At 37.1% G+C, this 11,186-nt stretch overlaps 1 pseudogene; it reads right to left on the reverse strand.

Moving 5' to 3' along the window:
• Nucleotides 1–8,032: 8,032 nt before the first annotated feature.
• Nucleotides 8,033–10,831, reverse strand: LOC109676641 (uncharacterized; annotated as a pseudogene).
• Nucleotides 10,832–11,186: the final 355 nt, after the last annotated feature.

Consider the following 11,186-nt stretch of genomic DNA (forward strand, 5'->3'; position numbering starts at 1 on the left):
GGTGGTTTAGTTTATGCAAGAGAAACAAGAATCAAGATTCAGAAAATGGTAGAAGAGTGAAGGACAGGGAGAGGAGATAAGAGACATCTAAGAAAAGAAGAAGACAGGGAAATGGAAGGAAGCTGGGGAGTGAGGGTAGAGAAAAGATGGAGGCAAGGTGGGTACTTTCCAAAGGAAATTAAGAAAGAAGGGAAAAGGGAAGGAGAAGAGCTCAAATGGACAGGGACTACATTAAGACATGCACATTTTAGCATGATCCAGTAAACACACACACACACACACACTCGAAACCACATATGTGCTTCTGTAAAGAGGCTAATAAATGAGTTTCATAAAATTATACTTCTTTGGGTGATGTTCTCAGATATTTTTAATTTACTTCACACTATTTCCCTTTTCTTGTTGTTTTTGCCTTGCTGGATTTTGAAATCCGGGCTTCCTGTTTGCTACACAGAGGCTCTATTGCTTGAGCCATGCTCCTAAACTTTTTTGCTCTGGTTATTTTGGAGATATGCTCTCAATTTTTGCCCAGGCAAGCCTGGATTATGACTCTCTCTCTCTCTCTCTCTCTCTCTCTCTCTCTCTCTCTTTTATGTGCTGCTGGGATGACAGGCACATACACCATGTCCAGCTTTTTTCTAGGGGTCATGAACTTTCATGCCTTGGAAAGTCTGGAAATGCATTCATCCCAAATTCAGCCTCCCATGTAGCTTGGGATGACAGGCATGTGCAATTGCAACCAGTTAAGGGTTTTCCTAACTTTCTGCTTGAGCTTGCCTCAAACCATGACAATCCCAATCTCAGCCTCCCAAGTACTTAATATTATAAGAGTGAGCCACTGGCACCTGGCTCTTCTTCACTTTTTTAAAACAAAGCAAAACATTTTTATCAGTGTATATTACTTGTACAAGGGTTTTCTTCTGACCTTTCCATGTATGCTTACAATATATCTTCTTTAGGTTCATTCCCCACCTCCCTCATCCCTCTTCCCCCTACTCAAAATGATTTTAACAGGCTTCAATTTTTTTTTCATATAAGTATATATAGTATATTGATCATATTCACCCTCCTTTAACCTCTCCATTATCTAGCCCCCTTTCCCTAACAAGACTGGCTTTTCATTCTTACCCTTCATTATTTAAGTGTATATTCATTGTTCAAAGGAGTTTCGCCATGGTATTTCACCTGTAAATACATAGAATTTTAATCAGTCTAATCCCCTCTGTTATGTTCCCTGCTATTATTTCTCCCTTAAAACTACTGATTGTGAGCTATTAAACTGATTGCAAGACTCACCAACAGGAAATGACCCAGAATGTGAACAATATTGTTGCAGTGTATTATAAATTAGAGCTGGCCATATAAGTGGTCCATAAAACATTTGTGGAATGAATGAACTAGTCTTTAAATGACAAAAACAGGTAGTGAAGCCACCTGCTTGTGAAAAACACCATTGGCCAATGACCAAAGCAGCATGTCAGCCCACGCGAAGGTGGCTGGCACAAGAAGTGACCATGTGATTATTACTCTGTAAATTGGTAATTCTTCTTTTATTTAGCAGAGTGAGAAATACCAATTAGGCTTTTTCCAACACAATACAAAGCAAAATACCAGTTAATCAATTCTCTATTAACAGCAGAAACAAAGTGAAATTGCTGAGAAAATAGTAGCATGGTTTTGGAGAGTAAAAGAATTATTAAAAGAATAAAAAAGGAAAAAAGGAAGAAATGGGACAGAAACCAAGTCACAGAGCTCTTAATTACTAAAAAGCCATTTAAAACAGTATTGTCAGTGATTCTAAAACCAAGTTTACCTCTTGGATCTTACAGTTTTTCTTCTTTGATTTGGTCCCACTAGGACTTGTAAGTCACTGGGTACAGTGTTTATTTGTTAGCTAAATGTACATATGTGTGTGCGTGTGTATTTATATTTCTAGGAATGAGTACAGATACCCAAATATCATCCAAATAATTCTATAAAAAATTGCAATATAATAGGTAAAGTTAAAATCTCCTTGATACATGTCAGTACCTGGACTATGTGAAATTAGCACATTATATTTAAGAAGAACATTATTCTAAGAGAGAAAAATAATTGCCTTATTTTCAAAATAAAACTATTCACAAAGGAAATGAAAGATGTTGTACCTTAAAATCCACTGTGTAATAGTCTATGTACTAAATATTAAAGAAAACTTTTCAGGCATGCTTAAAAATCAACATGGAAATTTATTTAAATGTAAATTAAGTCTTTTATTACAAAAGAAACTTGTCCTAGCAAGTAAAAATGATCTATTTTATTCAGTAACTCTTAATATTCCTCAATAACAAAATGAATACAAAGTCTGATCTGTCAACCTCTAGGATCAGCTACCTACCCAACAAGTGCATTTGTCTCTATCTTCCCTTCCTTTATAACATCTACATCTTACAATATACTGCTACAGGTACCCATATTTTACTTTCCGTGTTCTTTTTGCTTTTTTATTTGTATTTGTTATTTCACTCAGTGAGTGAGGGAGACAACCAAGCTCACTCCTAGTCTGTAGGAACTCACCTACTGGTTTTTCTTTTCTGCTAATTCTCTTAGAATAATACAGACAGCTTCTGTCTACTCACTAAACCAGTAGTCATTAGTGAATCTTAGAACCAACCCAGTATATGCCAGGTGAAGCAGTGGAATCAACAGACTGTAGACATTTCAGATTACCAAGAGTGAAAGAAGCCAACTCTTTAGTGGAATCTATTCAATTTCATGTGCATGCCCAGAAGTGAAAAAATACAAATAAGTTTCAATTTTATGTTGAAAATCTTTCTCTTATCATTTAACAAGCCTTTTTTTACATTGGTAGCAGTGAAACACCTCAGTCTTATCAAAGTCTCTACTTAAGAATAATAAATAAAAGTATGGCAATACTGTAGTCTCACTTTCCAACAAATAGCATTTAAAAAAGGACATAAGTAACTAGAGGGTTTGTTCATAAAAAGCAAATACAATATCAAAGTCTTAGTCTATATCTGGTAGTTATTACACATAAAAGTAGAGAAGAATAAATTTTCCAAAGGAAGAGAGGTAGTTCAGCCATTCAGAAGCTATGACAACTGCACACATAAGCATTTTTCAGCTGCCCAGGACTATGTCACCAATGAAGTTCTCTTGTCTAATTCTAATCCACAATTCTTGGTCCTCATTTTATTCAGCTCCAGAGCAGCATTTGGTAACAACTGATAACTCCCTCCTGGAGCCACGATTTCACTTACATTCTCTTTAACATTCTTCTACTTCCTTCACTAGCAGATCAGCATTACTGGATTACTCTGTTGTTTTTAACCTTTCAGTGCTGAACTGCTCAGTCTTGCATGTCTTCCCTTCTCTATTCTTGCTCTCGCCCAAGATGACTCATGACAGCTCAGAGCATTAGTACCTCCACTACCCTCACGGATCCCAAATTTATTTTCCTCAAATAAGCCACCTCCTTTTTCTGTTCCCAGGCTCACTTATCCAACTCCCATTTCATGCTTTGCCTTCAGAAGCAGAACAGGTGTGATGGATATGAAAATACCCTTCTCAACCCCACTCTTTCTCATCTTAGTAAAGAGCACCACTGTTTGCTCCATAGAACAGCAGAAAACCTAGAAGCCATCCCAACTTCCACTCCTTTTCCTATACACCACTCCTAACGCAAACTTCAGCAGTCTCCTTTCTATTTTCACTCCTGCCCTTTATTCCTTACTGTAAGTAATGGCTCAATGATTTTTACAACAGGCAAAAAGGATCAAGTCACACACTTGCTCAAAGTTCCAGTTCTGGTGGATTCCATCTGATTTAGTACAAAAAACAAAGAACTTACATGTTGGTCTTTGAGGTTTACCCCTTAGCCCTCATCTCCATCACTTTCCCATTCTTCACTCTACTCCAGTTCCAAGGACCTTCTTGGTGTTCATTCTTTCTCACACAGGTCATATGAATCTCAGTGTCTTTTACTCTGCAGCTCTCTTTTCTTGGAATGGTCTTTCCCAGCAATTATTACCAAAGCTGGTTTGGCAGAGAGGTCTTCCTTGATCATACCTAAAATTTCATCCTCCCATTAACTTTTCAACCTTTTATTAAGCTTTATTTTTCTTCCAAGCACTTACATCATCTAACAAATACTGGCTCTCCTAGTGGAACATAAGGTTCAGGGCAGCAGAAACTGGCTCCTCTTGGAATCCCAGTTCCCATAATTGTGCTTAGCTTGTAATTAATGCACTTTACATGCTAGAAGAAAGAAGAATTCTCTATCAAGGCAATAATGAACCAAGGACAATTGTGCCTTTAACTTGTTTAGGCTTTCTATTCTTTTCTGTCTTTAAGTATCTATTTAAAAAACAATGAAAATCTCCTGGGAAATGTAGCACTAACTTCGAGGCTGGTCTGAAATTCCTGGAGTGATGATTACGAGGCCATGTTGTTCCTTGAGCATCTTGCTTACAGATATCAAGTCTCACCTTCTGTGGTAACAAAACACCCCCTAAATGGGGAGATCTTCACTTCTCAGCAATTAGGGGGCCAAGTGTTATTTGCCCTTTTGGTGTCAAAGAGAAAATGTCTTCCTTAGGAGACTGCTCTAACATCCTCCCTGTCACTGCTGTAGTCTAAATGATGTTCATTTACTCTACCTTTCAAAGCACTGTTCCATCTTTCTTCCTATCTCATACTACATTGAAGGCCCTACAGAGATATCTGTAGACTCAGAGTTAGCTAAAAATGTTCCCTTCCTTTAGGTCAATAAATATTCTATACCTGGTTGGATGACCAACTAGGTTCTAGGCAACATCAGAAAGGATTTTCATTTGGTTTAGCTACTCAAGCATCCCTTGTGGAAGTTTCAACCCACCACTTCCCCAAACTCTAACCACTCTCTTGTGAGCACCATATTCAGAACATTGCTTCTTTCCATGTGCAATGTCACATGTGCAAATATTGTTATAAAATAACATTGTATTTTATCTATTGGTTATTATAACTACAACTGACTGGTCTACATTTTAGTAAACTCTATCTATCCACAGTTAAATGTTATTTAAATAATTCTGTAGCTTATTTGTTTTATTTGATACCCATGAGACAGAAGTAGCATTTGCTCTATCTTTAAAGTCAATAATGAATGCCTGATAGTGATACTCAATAAGGACTTAAATGAACAGATGACTGAATGATACATTAGCTTAAATATGGATGTATACATTCACATTTCTTTGTGTTCTGTAATCTATTGGATTATCTATTTCTCTAGCCATTATTGTCATCTCATTATATGAGTTATACTGTGTCTTTATTATTAGCATTTTGAAAATCAAACTCCAGTATGATATTTTCTTTTGCTCAGTCTTACCAGATATACAAATCTTAAATCTGAAGGGAAATAGGGACTCTCTTTATCACTCAGACATTTCATGGCTGGCCTTGTGCCTGGCTACATATGTGCAAAACAAAGACTTGAGGAGTCACTGAAATGCCCTTTCCTTTACTCCTTCTGTGAGGTATGCAAGCCTCCCTCACTAGACACTTTCACTATCATCTAATTAATCAGCTGAACAATCAAAAACTTATAAAATGCTATAAGGAACATTTGTAGACTATGGTGATTAAAAACACTTAACATAATGTAATAAAAGTAGAAAAACAGGGAAATTTCCAAATAACTTCTTATACTAATCTCTCATCCCTTATAATTTGTTGTGGTAACAACTTTGACAAGCATTTCCATACCAACATTATGGGGTTATTTTTCTTTTTAAAAATCAATAATTTTCACCCTACAATTGCCTATTTTTTAAGAAATATAGGGATATTTTGAATATTGTTGTTTTTGATATTTTCTGGGAAAAATAATAATGAACAATAAGTGGAAATATTTGATACCTGATCAAAGGTAAACATTTACATTATGCTCTTACCCTTCTCAGTAACTTTAAGAGAGATCATTATGACCCCATTTTATCACTGAAGAAAATAAGGATTAATGAGATTATACAACTTCCCCACATTACAGCTATAAAAGAGAACCAAGACGATATTTCGTATATCTTTGATCTCAATTCATATGTCCCTACTGGCCATAGCATAGTCTAGTGGGTTTATAACTAAATAAAATTTCATTTGAAACAACTACTGAATTAAATATACTGCATGGAACTAACAAATATCATCATGTAGAGAACAAATTATAGCATGAGTCTTAAAGTTCTTCTGCAATGACATATTTTCTAGAAAATTAAATTTTAGCCATTTAATTATATATCTTATATTTACTAACTAAAAATAGTCTCTCCCATAAAAAAAGTAACAAATAAAAAACACCTCTTTTGCTTCATTAGTGAGTCAAAATTTTGTAAAGGGTTTGGAGCAACATTAAAATACCTGTTAGCTTCATAATGAGAACAATGTTTTTCTTATGTGATATCACAAAATACTGGATTTATTGTGTAAACACAAACACATACATAAAATACTGAACATATAAGTGTGTGTGTTTCACTTACTAGTAACTCCTTATTCTTAAAACACATAATCACATCTCTGAATTGTGATGGAAAATATCTGATTTGGCCTTCAGTTATGCTATTTTCAATCAAAAAATTTGTTCATTTCAATCTGAGAGATTCATAATTTCAGAGGGTTAGGCTTCAGGAAAATCCATGAAAAGGCTCCCTAATCCCTCTTTTTGTCTCTACATTTTCGCAACACACAGTACTAGTTCCTGGTCCATAATTGCCCAATAGGCAGTGGTTGTCTAATCATAGTGAATGTCTACATGTCAGCTTTTCATACTAAAATTCCTAAATCAGAAGATATTAACTTTGTTAAGCTAGGAAGGTAAAATTGACTTCAGTGGTATGAAGAAACTCAATGTATATAAAATAATAACTTGCCAACAGGGAAGGCACAAATCATAGTGTAAAACTTTTTCTAAGGTTGAAATAAAATATAATCCCTCTCTCTTGAATCCTCCTTTGTATGAGAACCAAAACATCATGTTTATTAGCATTTTATGAGAAGATAGTGGTTTGTGTATTTCTCAATATTTTAATTTTGGGCTTCAGTAGTAACTCAGTGACAAAGCATTGTCTAGCATTATTTCAGGTTCTGAAGACAAAATTACTTATATGTGTACTCAGTTTAAAAAGGAATGTGCCAATGACTATGGGATTTCACATTTCTATAGAAGGATGGATTGGTTTTGGGATTCAAAGGCAGGGAAGAAAGAATAGACAGCATGATGATATTATAATTCCTTCTAGTAAAAATTTGATACAAAAAGGAACTTAGAAGTAAGAAACAACTACATAACTGCCTGCATAACTATCAAACTAAATTAAATACTAGGTATTATTACATATAATCAAGTGGCAAATATCTTCCTGCCTTATAAACCCTAGAGGGAAATGTTAACATTTCATTTAAAAATATTTCCATTATATTAAGTCATCCTGTTATGTAAAATAATAACTTAGACTTATGAGATGATAAAAACTCAAGTTATGTGGTACTTTTATGGCCATACACCTACCTTTAGAACTAGTTTAATGGTAAACTTTTTAACAAAGCCCCAAAAGTGATTTATCAGACTTAAGGCATTGCGACTTCAGGGCACATATTATTGTCATCCAAATAAGCTCTACTCTGAACAAACAAAAAAAACAGAAATATCCTTTTTTATCTTAAAAAAATTCACTGCAATTAATTTCTGTGAGGGATTTCACTTCATACATAGTTATACAAGCCGTATAACCATATACACCCTTCCTATTTGTGCATTTAGCAGTAGGCATTATTTTACAAATTCTGACTTGATTAATAAAAATATAGACCAAATACAACCTAAAAATGCACCCAAATAATCATGATGCTGTCTAAACTGTACTCAGTGTCTATTCAGTTGGTCCACACAGTTCTGCACAAATCTTCCATGAATACATTGGTTGCAAACAAATTTAGGTTCCATTCATTGAAAAGATGACTAGTTCTCTTTACTACTGAAATAAAGGTTTTATGTGTTCTTACCTTTGTCATGGCTTCTCCCATCCTTCAAAAATGGCACAATAGTAGTGTTGTTCACACTTCCAGGTGACAGTACAGCTGTGCAGCCAACAGGCACTGACTCTACTGCAAACATGACTCAGTTTATTCGACTGTAAATTCACGGGACTTGAAGGCAGTACAGGTTGGATAATGTGCAAAAACTGCTGGCCTCCCATGCCAGGTGCAGAGACAACAAGGGGTCCTGGAGTAAGTACTGTGGATGAAGACAATGCTGAAGATACTGAGGTCATAACAGTTTGGGTTAAGGCTGGATGACTAGAAGATGATGGAGATGTTGAAGGAGAATATGGAGAGGAGGCAGATGATGTCATGGAGACTGGGGTAGATAAAATGGTGGTGGGGGGTGTCCTGGCTGTGTTTATTGACAAGTCCACTGGCTCAGTATGTATTTGGAAGTGATCTACAGGTAACGAGTCCTCCGGCGGCTCCCCTTTCACATTATTTAGAAACAGGAACAACTTCCATATTGGGGTAGTTGTGGACATTTGGAGCCTGTGGAGAGAAAAATGGAACACATATTTATCTTTTTTAATCATAGTTTTCATAGATGCATGATTGATTGCCTGAAAGTTTACTAATTTTTCTCTTTTTGATCTGGGACATAAATTCATTTTCCAGATATTTGAAGACTTATTCTAAGACAGTCCTAGAGATTAAAATTGAAAGGACAAAAGTACAAAACAGAGTAAGACAAGTTCTCTATCATAAAGCATTTTCATTCCCTTGGGAGACACAAAACAATTGTTTAAAATAGACTAAAACCAGTGTTTTATGGGAGAAAAAAGAGGACACAGGAATCTAGAAGTTTATAGTAAATTATACAAAACCTCCTTTAAAACACACATTTTGAATACAAAGCATTATCTACTCAGGGCTGTCGAAACATAATTTATTTAATTAAAAATCATTTTGTCAGTTTGATTCATCACTACATTATGAATCTCAGTTTCCTGTTGTGAACTAATACCAGTCTTCATTGGATACACTGAGCCTTCTTTTCTAGATCTGATTTTCTATGATGTAAACTATTCTACCCTTACTCAATGCTATCAAAATCTGGAGAGAGAATATTCCCCAGCAATAATACTGGGAAAACTCACTACAAGGTTTCTCCTTTCATGTTTGGTGCAGGACCTACCAGGACCTATATACTCATTGTAAGCATTAAAAAAGGAGAAAAAGCCAAACAAAAATCACCAAATCAAACAAAATGAAATCAAACAAAATTCAGTATTCCTTCTAAAAGCATAAAGGTTTCATGAGAACACTGTATTTTTGTCAAAGAGGTGAATAATTTCATTTTCCAAAAGATTATACTATCCCTTGAAAGGATACACATTAAAAGTTAAAATTTTTCAAGTAGGTTTTAAGAAATGGCAGTATAAAATACATGCAATAGTCAACCAAGTTAAGTGTAACAATGTACTTCATAAAAGACAGCAGGTGTGAAAATGTAAATACAACATGATTTATGTCATCACATGCAAGTCTGAAAGTTAGTTTTACTCAATATAATTTAGTTAATAAAAAATACACATAACATTCTAGTGCACATGTTCTTTGACGTGTTCTGAGGACCACATTTAAGCTTCTATAATCATGTAACCTTTCTTTGTCTGGACAGATATTTTATTTTATTTATTTATTTTTTTACTCTAATTGGCACATTTGCTTTATTTATTTATTTTTAAAACAAACTGGGTTTTTAATTTTTTTTCCTTTTTGTTCATTCCATCACATTGAAAAGGAGGAAACAAAAATGGTTTTGAATTCACTCAATCTTTTGGACTCCTCAGATGAACGGAACATTGCACACACTTGGAAGAGAGAAAGAGGAAAGTGAACTCCCACGGGGCCACACGCACCAGATCAAAAAACTGTGATACAGTGCAAGAATTTCCCAAAATGATTGGATCATCATTACCAAAAACTCGGGGTGGGGACGTGGAAAGCCATTTCTTAAAGTTGAGGCATGTTCTTGGTCAGCCTCGCGGTCTTCTTCTTTACCCTCATCCTGCCGGGCACTTTCCTTAGGTCTGGTTCCATCTTCTGCATCTGTCTTCTCTTCGGCTTGGCTGCTCTCCGCGGTCTCAGAGGCTGGGCTGTGGCCTTGGCGGCAGCGTCCCCTGCAGCGGGGTGGTGACAGCAGCAGCGACAGCAGCAGGCACGTGGGATTGTTTAGGCTCCTCCTTGGCTGGGACATCTTCGGCCTTGGAGGACGGCGAGTTGTCAGTGGAAACTGTAGTGGCACTTTCCGTGTCAGCAGAGCCGGCCTTCTCCTCTGAGGGCGCAGGAGCCTGGGGGGCCGCGGGTCCGGAGCAGCATCGGGGCGCCCTCCCCTTCTTCTCCTCGAAGGAGCATCTCCAGCCGGGCCGCTGTCCTTGGCCTTGGGGCGGTGGCCGGGCCGCCTCAGTGGTGGCCGGGCCTTCTCCCTCCTTCTCCACGCCATCAGCCATGGGGGCTTCATCCTTCTCGTTCCCTCGGCCTCAGCAGCATCGCCCTTCTTCTCGCCTTGGAGCTTTTTCCTTGTTGTGTGGCCACGGAAGCTAGCCTGAATTCTGGTTGCGGCCTTGTGAGCTTTATCTTCCGGATTGATACCATCTTCTTCAATCTTCTGGTCCTCATCATTTTTTTCAACCTGTTTGCTTCTTCTCATACAGCACAGCATGGTTGTATCCTCCCTTGCCTTCTTCCTGCCTTCTCTCCTTTCCTCCTCTCTCTTTCTATTCCCCCCTCTCCACCTCTTTTCTGCTGGCTTGCTCACTTGCTCTCTCGCTAGGGCGCTCACTCTCTCTCCCTCCCTCCCTCTCTCTCCCTCCCTCACACACACACCAGGGCAGTTAGCAGCAACTGTAAGGTCCACAGCTATTGCTCATTGCACATGCTCTCTCTTTCTCTCTATCTCTCTCTCTCTCTCTCTCTCTTCTACTCTCCTCTCCTCTCCTCTTCTCTCTCCTTGTCCCTCTTCTCGTTCTCCAACCCCCACCCAATCTTTGTATCTTTATCTTTTTCTTCTCTCTCTCTCTCTCTCGGTCTATTTCTCAGAATTCTGGACAGATATTTTAAAATGTAGCTTCGTCTTTTGGCATATTGTTGAATGA

This window comes from Castor canadensis, chromosome 13 (genome assembly GCF_047511655.1).
Source record: "Castor canadensis chromosome 13, mCasCan1.hap1v2, whole genome shotgun sequence".
Lineage (NCBI taxonomy): Eukaryota > Metazoa > Chordata > Mammalia > Rodentia > Castoridae > Castor > Castor canadensis.